At 39.7% G+C, this 9,604-nt stretch overlaps 1 pseudogene; it reads right to left on the reverse strand.

Annotated features, from left to right (window-relative positions):
* Nucleotides 1-639: 639 nt before the first annotated feature.
* LOC122643350 lies at nucleotides 640-1,750 on the reverse strand (annotated as a pseudogene).
* Nucleotides 1,751-9,604: the final 7,854 nt, after the last annotated feature.

The following is a 9,604-nucleotide window of genomic DNA, read 5'->3' on the forward strand; positions in this document are numbered from 1 at the left end:
TACTTTACTTCTTCTCAAACACGCGGTAGGAAGAAAATAGTTTCCCCTGCTTCATTTTACATCCACCCATTTTACTTTGAAGGAAATGGAGCCTTGGTGAAGTCCTGGTTTATTATTCAATAAAAAACCATCTCCTCTTAAAAGTACAAAAGACAACATAGGGACTCCAAATTCTCTTAGGCTGAAGCTATTTGCTTAGGATTATATTTTTTTCTCAACTTGTTAAACATTCTTGGTTGCAGCTGTAAGATAGGCAGTCAATCAACATTGAGATCAAATATGAAAGATAAATATCATCAATCTTTTCATGCCCTCTCCAGTTGTAAATACCATTTCTAAAAGGCAAACCAAGAATCCTTTGCATTGTTCTCTCTCCCCCATTTTTTTTTTTGGTAAAACAAGATTCTTCTTGAAGCAGTATATATATTATGCGGTAGCCGTTGACAATTTTCATTCAAGGGAAAACAGCTGCAAAAATCTGCTCTAAAATCTTTGATGGATTCCAGTCAATTCAACAGTAAGTTAATAAATTGAATGTACTTCTCAAATCTATTAATCACAAATCTACAGATGCGCACAGAAAAATTGCATCCATGACTATTGAGTACAAACAACATGCATGGAAAATTTCTGATGGAAAGAAACAGAAACAATCAAAAACAGAACACAACACGAAACACATTGGAGTTGCTAATTCTTGGGTATGTTCTTCCCCACAATCTTGGCCGGCGTAATCCGCAGAAGATTCCCAGGCTTCGCAGGAACCGCACCCTTGACAATCACAAACCTGAGTTCATTATCAATCTTCATAATCTTAAGCTTGCTGATCTTCGTCTTCGTTCTTCCCATCCTTCCAGGCATCTTCTTCCCTTTATAAACTTGTCCAGGCGTTGTTCCAGCACCACTGGAACCCAAAGCTCTGTGACTCTTTGAACCGTGAGTCATCGGACCTCGCCGGAAATTATGCCTTTTGATCCCATCTGCAACAAGAATGGAGAAGAATGGGTCATGTGTCCTATCTATGAAACATTAAAGAGGCAATAAATTTGAAAAAGTACAGACATAAATTTGAAAAAGTACAGACCTTGGAAGCCCTTGCCGATAGATTTTTCGGAGATATCAACAAGATCACCTTCATTAAAAATTTCATCAACGATGAGTCTCTGATTGGGCTCCAAGCCCTCAACAGAGACAAGACGAAACTCCTGGAATGCATCATGGGAATGGCTCCCGCCTCGTTGAGGTGACCCATTTCAGGTTTTGTGAGCTTCTTGTCTCTCACGCGTCGATATCCTACTTGAACTGCATTGTAGCCATCAGTGGACTCGGTTTTCAATTGAGTCACGATGTTTCCTTCTCTAAAACCGATTACTGTCTCTGGAACAGTAGTTCCCTCAGGCTCGAAGTAGGTCATCATTCCGAGCTTTGTACCCATTACTCCAATTCCGGCTTCATAGCTCATAACTACAGTGAAGGATTTATGACTATGGAATTGTTTGATTGTCTCTGTTTGGGGATTGAAGAGAACAGAGAGTGAAGAGAGGGATGGGAGATTGGTTTTGCGAGAGTAACTCGAGAGATAGGTCCGGCGAGAGAGCACGACGAAGGAGGGCAGCGAGTGTGAGTTTTTGAAGTTCCAGTACAGATAGAGAAAGGGAAACGAGCATAAAAAGAGAGCGCCATTGACGCTGGGGAAGGTAGTGTCTTGCAACCGAGCGTGGGACTTTACTCCAATAAATCCCTTATCCATCTACCTGGGCTGGAGGAAGTAAGAAGAGGAAATTGTTTTCTAATCCAGAGATATGAGAGTTTCTATAGTACAGTCCGGCATTAAAAATTGGGTTGAATTAAATTTTGTGGTTAGGGATTTAGAAATAGAAATGTCGAGGCACCTTGAGGGAGAGGAGTTTGCCAGATGAGGGTTTGTTTTCAAAATGGGTTAGGGTTTCGTTCGTGCAAGGAAGATGAATGAGGAGAGGGAGTTGAGGAATTAGAAATACTCCCATTTACCTTCTGAAATAGCAGGGCAGAGACCTTCGTTCGTGAGAGGAAGATGAACGCCTACGACAGAGAGTTAGGGATTTATAAATAGAAACCACGGCAAAGGTGAACGCCGGCGTGAGGATGCAGTTTACGATGAGTTTGGTCAGGTCGTTGTCATCGTGAGAGAGGAACACCACCGTGGAGCACAAGTTCAGTTCGTTGTTGAGAGAGCAAAGACGAAGAGCGAATGGAGGGAAACTTTCGATTAAGCCAAATGAAAGATAAATTACTATTTTAATTTAGACCGTCAGATCATCTAACGCCACGTGTCTTCATCTTAGGTATGTAATTGAAATGTAATTGAGAGGTTGTAATTGAGACGATAAAAATTCGTTTTATGGTCACCGAAAAGTCTTTATCGGTGGCCCATGACGCTCCTACATCGGTTACTGTGCTTGGTAATGGGCTACGTAGTGGAGAACAACAGTCATGGGCAGGGTTGTTTCGTGGTGGGAAGGTGAGGGAGGATGCAGGAGCGATCCCTTTCCTTGAACCAGTGATTGTTAATGGTAAAAAGGTTGCCCAATGTGATGCTGATGAATTGGCTGATGAGAGGGATAGGTGGGAGGCTGCCCTAGTTGGATATGTGTTTGGGTCTAAGCCTTCAATTTCCTCCATGCAGAGATTTGTGAAAGAATAGTGGTGTCATGTAGGGGTTGTCGAAGTTTTTGGACTTGAGTCTGGTATCTTTGTTTTTTATTTTCAAGGAAGGGATCTTAGTATGCAAATTCTAGATGAGGGGCCATGGACTTTTGGTTCACGTCCAATAATCCTACGTCCTTGGAACCCTGAAGTCTCTCTTTCACGGAAGGAGGAAACAGAGTTGCCATTGTGGGTGAGGCTTTATGGACTTCACTTGCATTATTGGGATGATCGATCATTGGGACGCATCGCAAGTGTTCTTGATTGTCCAATATGTGAGGATAGAAGGACAATGTGACGTGAGCGACTTTTGATCGCACGGATTTGCATCTCCATCAAGGCGGCTGGTGGATTACCTGTTACTATTTGTATTGCTCAAGAGGATGGTACACTAGTTGAGCAACCAGTGCACTATGATTGGTCTCCATCGTTGTGTAGTGTTTGCAAAGTCTTTGGGCATGGTGAAAAATCTTGCCTAATGGCTGCGATCAACAAAACACAGGAGGATAGTGATTCGGTACAAGATGCTGTGCAGGTGGAGGATTCTTGGCAGTGACCAAGAGGACATAAGGGAAGAGGGAAACGCACTCTCCCGCCGGAGGAGCCTTCTGGGGTTGCAACCACTGTGTCACCGGCGACTCCACCTGATCGTGCAGTTCCTGCGGTTAGTACATCGGTACTTGTGATGGATACACGTGGCGCAGATGTGAAAAAGAAATCAGTTATTTCAGGGTATTCAAATTTAAATGCTGTTTCAGTTTCTAAACAAGCTTCTACCTTGGCGCCACATGGCATACATTTGGGTGCTGATGTGAAAAAGAAATCAAGGAATTCAATTTTAAATGGTGGTTTGAAGGATAAGTTGGTTGCTCCAACATCTAAGGGGAGTGTAGGGGAACGTGGCAAAGACAAGGTGGTTGTTCACAACCACCTTGCTGTGAAGAACTCTGTTCGTGGATTGGGTCATAATAGTCCAAATTTTTCAAGAATTGTGGAATTAAAACCACCAACCAGTGGTGTATCTGAGGCGGCTTCACTGGACCGAACTGGTTCGGGTTTGAAGACCAACTCCACTGGGAAGGATGTTGATCAGTTGTTTGTTGGTAATAGATTAGCTCCATTACAGGATGTGGAGCCTACTATGACTAGTGAAAATGGTGTTGAGGGTCCTGCAATACTTCGTGTAAGTGAGCGCAGTTTGGGTCGGGGCAACTACGTGCATTGCTCCACTTCTCCAACCTTGCATTGATGAATGGTGGGGCGTGCAATACTCGGGGTTTAAATGATCCCGGTAAGCGTAGGGCAGTGTTTGATTGAGCTATGAAGAATCAGCTTGTGGTCTTTGGTTTGACGGAAACACGTGTTAAGCCAAGGATGATCCGTGGCTTGCGTGACAATTTTCGCAATTGTAGTTTTTTTCATCATGATAGGGGGATCAATTAACAGTTTTAGTTTTATTCATTATGATAGGGGGATCAATGGCTGTGTTGACTATTTGGCTGTTTTGGTGTGTCTATCTCAAGATGTTGCTTTTAGATTACATTGTCTTCCAGAAGCTCTTTTCACTATAATTAGGAATAATGCTAATAGATACTATAGGTTGTAAGTTTTAATTACTTTCTACTAATATAAGCTCCTTTTAACCAAAAAAAAAAATATTGACTTTTGACATTTTTATTGGATTTTTTTTTCCAATTTCGTCCAAATTGTTTGACTTTGATCGGTCCAATTGGTTTCGGTGTTTTGTTTTTGTTCTACACAATACCGATCATAGAAGTTTCGATCTGATCTGGTCAGTTTCAATCATTTCAATTGACTCAGTGTGCTTGATTTTAGTTTTCTTTTTTTTTTTTTTTTTTTTCCAGTTTCTTAAAATCAATACTGATGAAGGTTTGATCTGGTCCGACCGGCTCCCAATCGATTCAATTGATCCAGTCCCATTTTTTTGGCACCCCTACCATGTAGAATGTCCCCACATAGATTTTTAATAGGAGTAATTACTATCACTATTCTACACTTACCCTATATTTATTAAAACTATCCTACCTTAAGCTTCTTTTCAGAAACTACCTTGCTTTTAAATTTTTACTTCTCCTTCTACCCTCATATTTTTAAATACCCAGATTGCTCTTCCTTTTCACCTAGTAACTTGCTAATCTATTTAACCTACCATTCATCTTCTGCTTTTTACTATTTTTATCCTTAAAATAGTAAAACATGAAGCACCCACTCACTTTTTCTCTCCCGTTTTTTACTCCATTCAATTTTTTTTTCTTGTTGTTTTTTCTTCAATTTTTCTATTTAAATAATTTTTTATTCATCATTTCATCTTCATCGTTCTTCAAATAGATCATGGTTCTAAGTATCGGTATCGTGTCACCCGTATCGGGTGATGTACCGGTTTCATTAGTAACCGATACCGATATCATGTTGATACCGTATTGATAGCACGATATGGACAAGGGGTAAAATGGTCATAGATCTCATTTTTTTAAGGAAATTCAAGGGTAATTTTGCCCAATCCAAGCCAATACCGTATCGATTATGTAGGTTACCGATACCCGTTCCGATACTGTGCACTAAAACCATGGAACAGATTGACTCTCACAAAAAATAGTAAAAAATAAATTGAATAAAAAGAGGGGTGTTTTGAAGAGAGTCCATCTATTCCATGGTTTTAGTATACGGTATTGGAACGGATATTGATAACTTGCAAAATCGATACAGTATCGGTCTCGATCAGCTGTTTCAAGCAAAATTACCCCTAAATCTCCTATAAAATGAGGATTTTTTTTTTAAATCATTTTACCCCCTTTTTGTACAGTCCTACCGATACGGTATCGACACGGTATCAGTGCCTAGCAAAATCGGTATGTATCACCCATATCGGGTGATACAATACCAATACTTAGAACCATCATCTGTTCGAAGAAGAATAATGGGGATGAAATGTTGAATAAAAAATTCATTAAATAGAAAAACTGAACAAAAAAAAACCGAAAGGAGTAAAAAAGGGGAGAGAGAAGAAGCGGGTGGATTCATTCATTTTTTACTATTTTAATGACAAAAATAGTAAAAAGTAGAAGATGAATAGTAGATTACTAGGTGAAAAGGGAGGGTAATCTGGATATTTAAAAACATGAGGGTAGAAGGAGATGTAAAAATTTAAAGCAGGATAGTTTCAGAAAAAAAGTTTAAGGTAGGATAGATTTATCAAATATAGGCTAAGTGTAGGATAGTGATAGTAATTGCCACATTTTAATAAAACTATGGGCTGCATCCAATTAAATAACAAAATGATCTGATTGTGGTTTATTCACAACAGAAGGGAAGGCCACTTGTTTCTATTTTGTTTTCTTCTTTGGTAACAAAGAATCCCTGCCCAGACCAGGGTAAATCCTATGCTTAGAAAAGACTCTGCGATCCAGATGGAGCAGAGAGTTTGAAGTTCATGATGACAACCATGGAACCTAGCTCATACTAATATTCTTAAGGGTTTGAGAAGAGGCCCAAGTGACGAGACTCAGGTTCTCCATTTACTGACACATACTGAGCTGCCTTTGACTTGGGTAAATAATTACACATGAAAGGAAAAAAGAAAAAGAGGCCTTCTATGTAGGTTATCATAATTGAGACCGAACCAGGGTAAATCGGTCCGAACAAAACCGAAATGGCTTGGATTGAACCACATCGGTGGTTTATTGGACAGAATTCAGATTGAGGTATTATGACACCAATCGAATCGAACCACACTGGAAATCGAAAGAACAACTCAAAACCTGGATCGAAACTGAAACCAAAACTATCTACCCCAATACAAAACCAAAAACAACCCAAAACTCAATAAAAAAAAATCAATCCGGGCTGAAACTGAAACCAAGCCCAAGAACAAATCTGTAGAACCTGAAACCAAACTTTCCTTTTTAGTTTGGTTTCGGAGTCACCTTCCACCCCCCCCCCCCCCAATAAAGCAAATTTTTATCACTTCCTTCTCTGAACCCCCCCCCCCAACCCCGCGGTAAGGTAATTTTCAATTCTCCATAACTTTGACTTTTCAGAATCTCCTAGATCAATTCTCAATGGTAAACATCCTATGTCAACACGGGGGTTAATGGGATTTTCGCTTTTCAAGGTGTACCAAATTTTGTTTGAGTGAAACTTTTGATAATTTACATTAGAAATATATGATGAAAAGTCTTCCTTCACCCGTTAGAAGGAATAATCCCCTCATCATTAGTTAATTGTGTTATGAAATGAACTGTGTCTTTATTCATCTCTCAGTAATCTATTTATACATATCTTTAAAGGGACTCCAGAATACATAGAAGATACACGTGGCTAAATACATAAGGCTGATCCTTATCAGCCCCCCTCAAGCTGAACGGGTGGAGAGCCGACCGTAAGCTTTCCTTTTAACCACGTAAATCGTTGTCGTGACAAAGCTTTGGTGAAAACATCAGCAATTTGATCAACAGTCGAGATATAACGAATAGCGAGCTATTGAGTAGCAACCATATCACGAACAAAGTGAAAATCAATTTCGATGGGTTTCATGCGGGCATGAAACACCGGATTTGCCGATAAGTAGGTCGCACCAATGTTGTCACAGCGAATAAGAGGCTAAGATGGGACAAAAACACCCAACTCATGGAGTAGGGAACGTAACCAAACTATCTCAGTGGCAGCAGCAGCAACAGCCCTGTACTCTGCCTCAGTTGATGATCGAGAAACAGTTTTTTGTTTCTTGGAGCTCCATGAAATGAGATTACACCCAAGAAAAACTGCGTAACCAGTAGTGGACTTCCTATCATCAGGGCATCCAGCCCAATCTGAGTCCGCATAGGCCTGTAAGCCAATGATAGAAGGGCGTAGCAAAATTCCATCATTCAATGTGTACTTGAGATAGCGTAAGACACGCTTGGCAGCAGACCAATGCATATCCGTGGGCTGATGCATAAATTGGGCCAATTTATTGATAACAAAGCTGATATCGGGCCTAGTCATTAGAAGATACTGATACCATGTTATGAAATGAACTGTGTCTTTATTCATCTCTCAGTAATCTATTTATACATATCTTTAAAGGGACTCCAGAATACATAGAAGATACACGTGGCTAAATACATACGGCTGATCCTTATCAAATTGATCTTATAATTATACTCTTGTTATCAGATCATAAACTTCCACCACGTATTGTACATGATCGAAAATACCCCTCTGATTCAAACAGAAGGGACCAATAACAATTGTGATCCTATTTGTACATGATCGAAAATACCCCTCTGCCTCTTTGCCTCTTTTATTTGTATCATAGACCCACTTATAGGGATATTGCTCTCTCTCTCTCTCTCTCACTGTTTCTGTTTTCTTTCTGTTTTTAATGGTGTTGATCAATCCAAAGCAACAATTTGACTCATTCAATTGTGACTTTAGAAAAGGAAGCGTGTTGAAAGTTTGAAACACTGGGGAGGTGATGACTCGTAGTTACTGTATACTCCGTATACAGTCAATTGCTGTATCTAATTCTGATGATAGACGGTGGTGTATAAAGTCTAAGAAACGCATTTTAACCACCAAGATAGTAGCCCAACACCTTCAACGCATAGTACTAATGTTGCTCATATTAATATTTCTTGGTGGAATTTCTTTTGAAAAATTCATATTCATCCAAAATTTAAAATTTTTGTATGGCGTTTATTAAATGCAGGACTTCCCACTAAGGCTTTTCTCTCCAGATGGATCCAGATGGACTCCACATGTGCTCTTTGTGAAACTGGTGTTGAATCATCATGGCACCTGTTCTTTTCTTGTGATTGGGTCAAACACATTGGGGCGGGTGGTCCTTTGGGTCTAAGAACTGATTTCATTGACTTGCAGGATATGAAATCTGCTTGTCTACTCTTCATTCTACAATTCAAGTCAGATAAACCTCTTCTCAACTGATTTTTTAGTGTTTTTTTACCTGTTATTTTATTTGGGTTGTGAGAAACACTACAAGAAATGTGATTTTTGGTGACGGTTAGAAAAACGTACCGTAGCCAAAAATCATTTTTGACAACGGTTAATATGCTATTGTCGCCCTATATATTTTTCGTGACGGTTTGAAATTTTCCGTTCTGGATAATAGAATTGAGCGACAATTTATAATCTACCATCATGGAAAATATAATTTAGGAGATGGTTTATAATTATCTGTTGTGGAAAATCGAATTTGGGAGACGTTTTTCAGTTATCCGTCGTTGAAAATAGGTATTAATTTGCGACTCTAATAAAAACACCGTCGTCTATTATTCTAATCAGCGACGGTAGTAATACTTTCATCGTCATATAACAAAATATACGACGTTACTAATATTACCGTCACGATTCAACCGTTAGCATTTTTTTGCATTTTGATTTTCCTTTTTCCCGCTTTCTCTATCAGTCTATCCCATTCCCGCATGAAATCCTCTCTCTCTCTTCTCAGGCCGACCTCTCTCTTCGATTCCCGCAAACCATTCTATGTGAAACCCTAACCCCCTTCTTACATCTCAATTTTGGCCTCCTTTGCTCTCGCTCTCCATCTCCATATCGAAATGCCCTATGTGTAGCCCCAACCCCATTCTCATATCCTAATCTGACCTCTTTTCTTCCACCCGCCCTCCCTCTCGAAAACCTCCTCTTTACAACCCTAGTCCCAAATTAGAGAAGGGATTAAAAAGGTTTTTAATTACCAAAGGAAAAAGGAGGAGTCATCTTCAACATTTGATTGTGAACACCAGTGGCAGGAGGAAGAGACTCAATCGATTGAACCCCTCTACAGGGCTTTGTGTGGCCTGAAATTTCAGGCCAATGGTTTCAATTCTGAGTTCTATCGGCATCAACACTTCACAACTTCCATTAACAACTAAATAAAGAGTGCTTGATCTCTAAAATT

Source organism: Telopea speciosissima, chromosome 10 (genome assembly GCF_018873765.1).
Source record: "Telopea speciosissima isolate NSW1024214 ecotype Mountain lineage chromosome 10, Tspe_v1, whole genome shotgun sequence".
Lineage (NCBI taxonomy): Eukaryota > Viridiplantae > Streptophyta > Magnoliopsida > Proteales > Proteaceae > Telopea > Telopea speciosissima.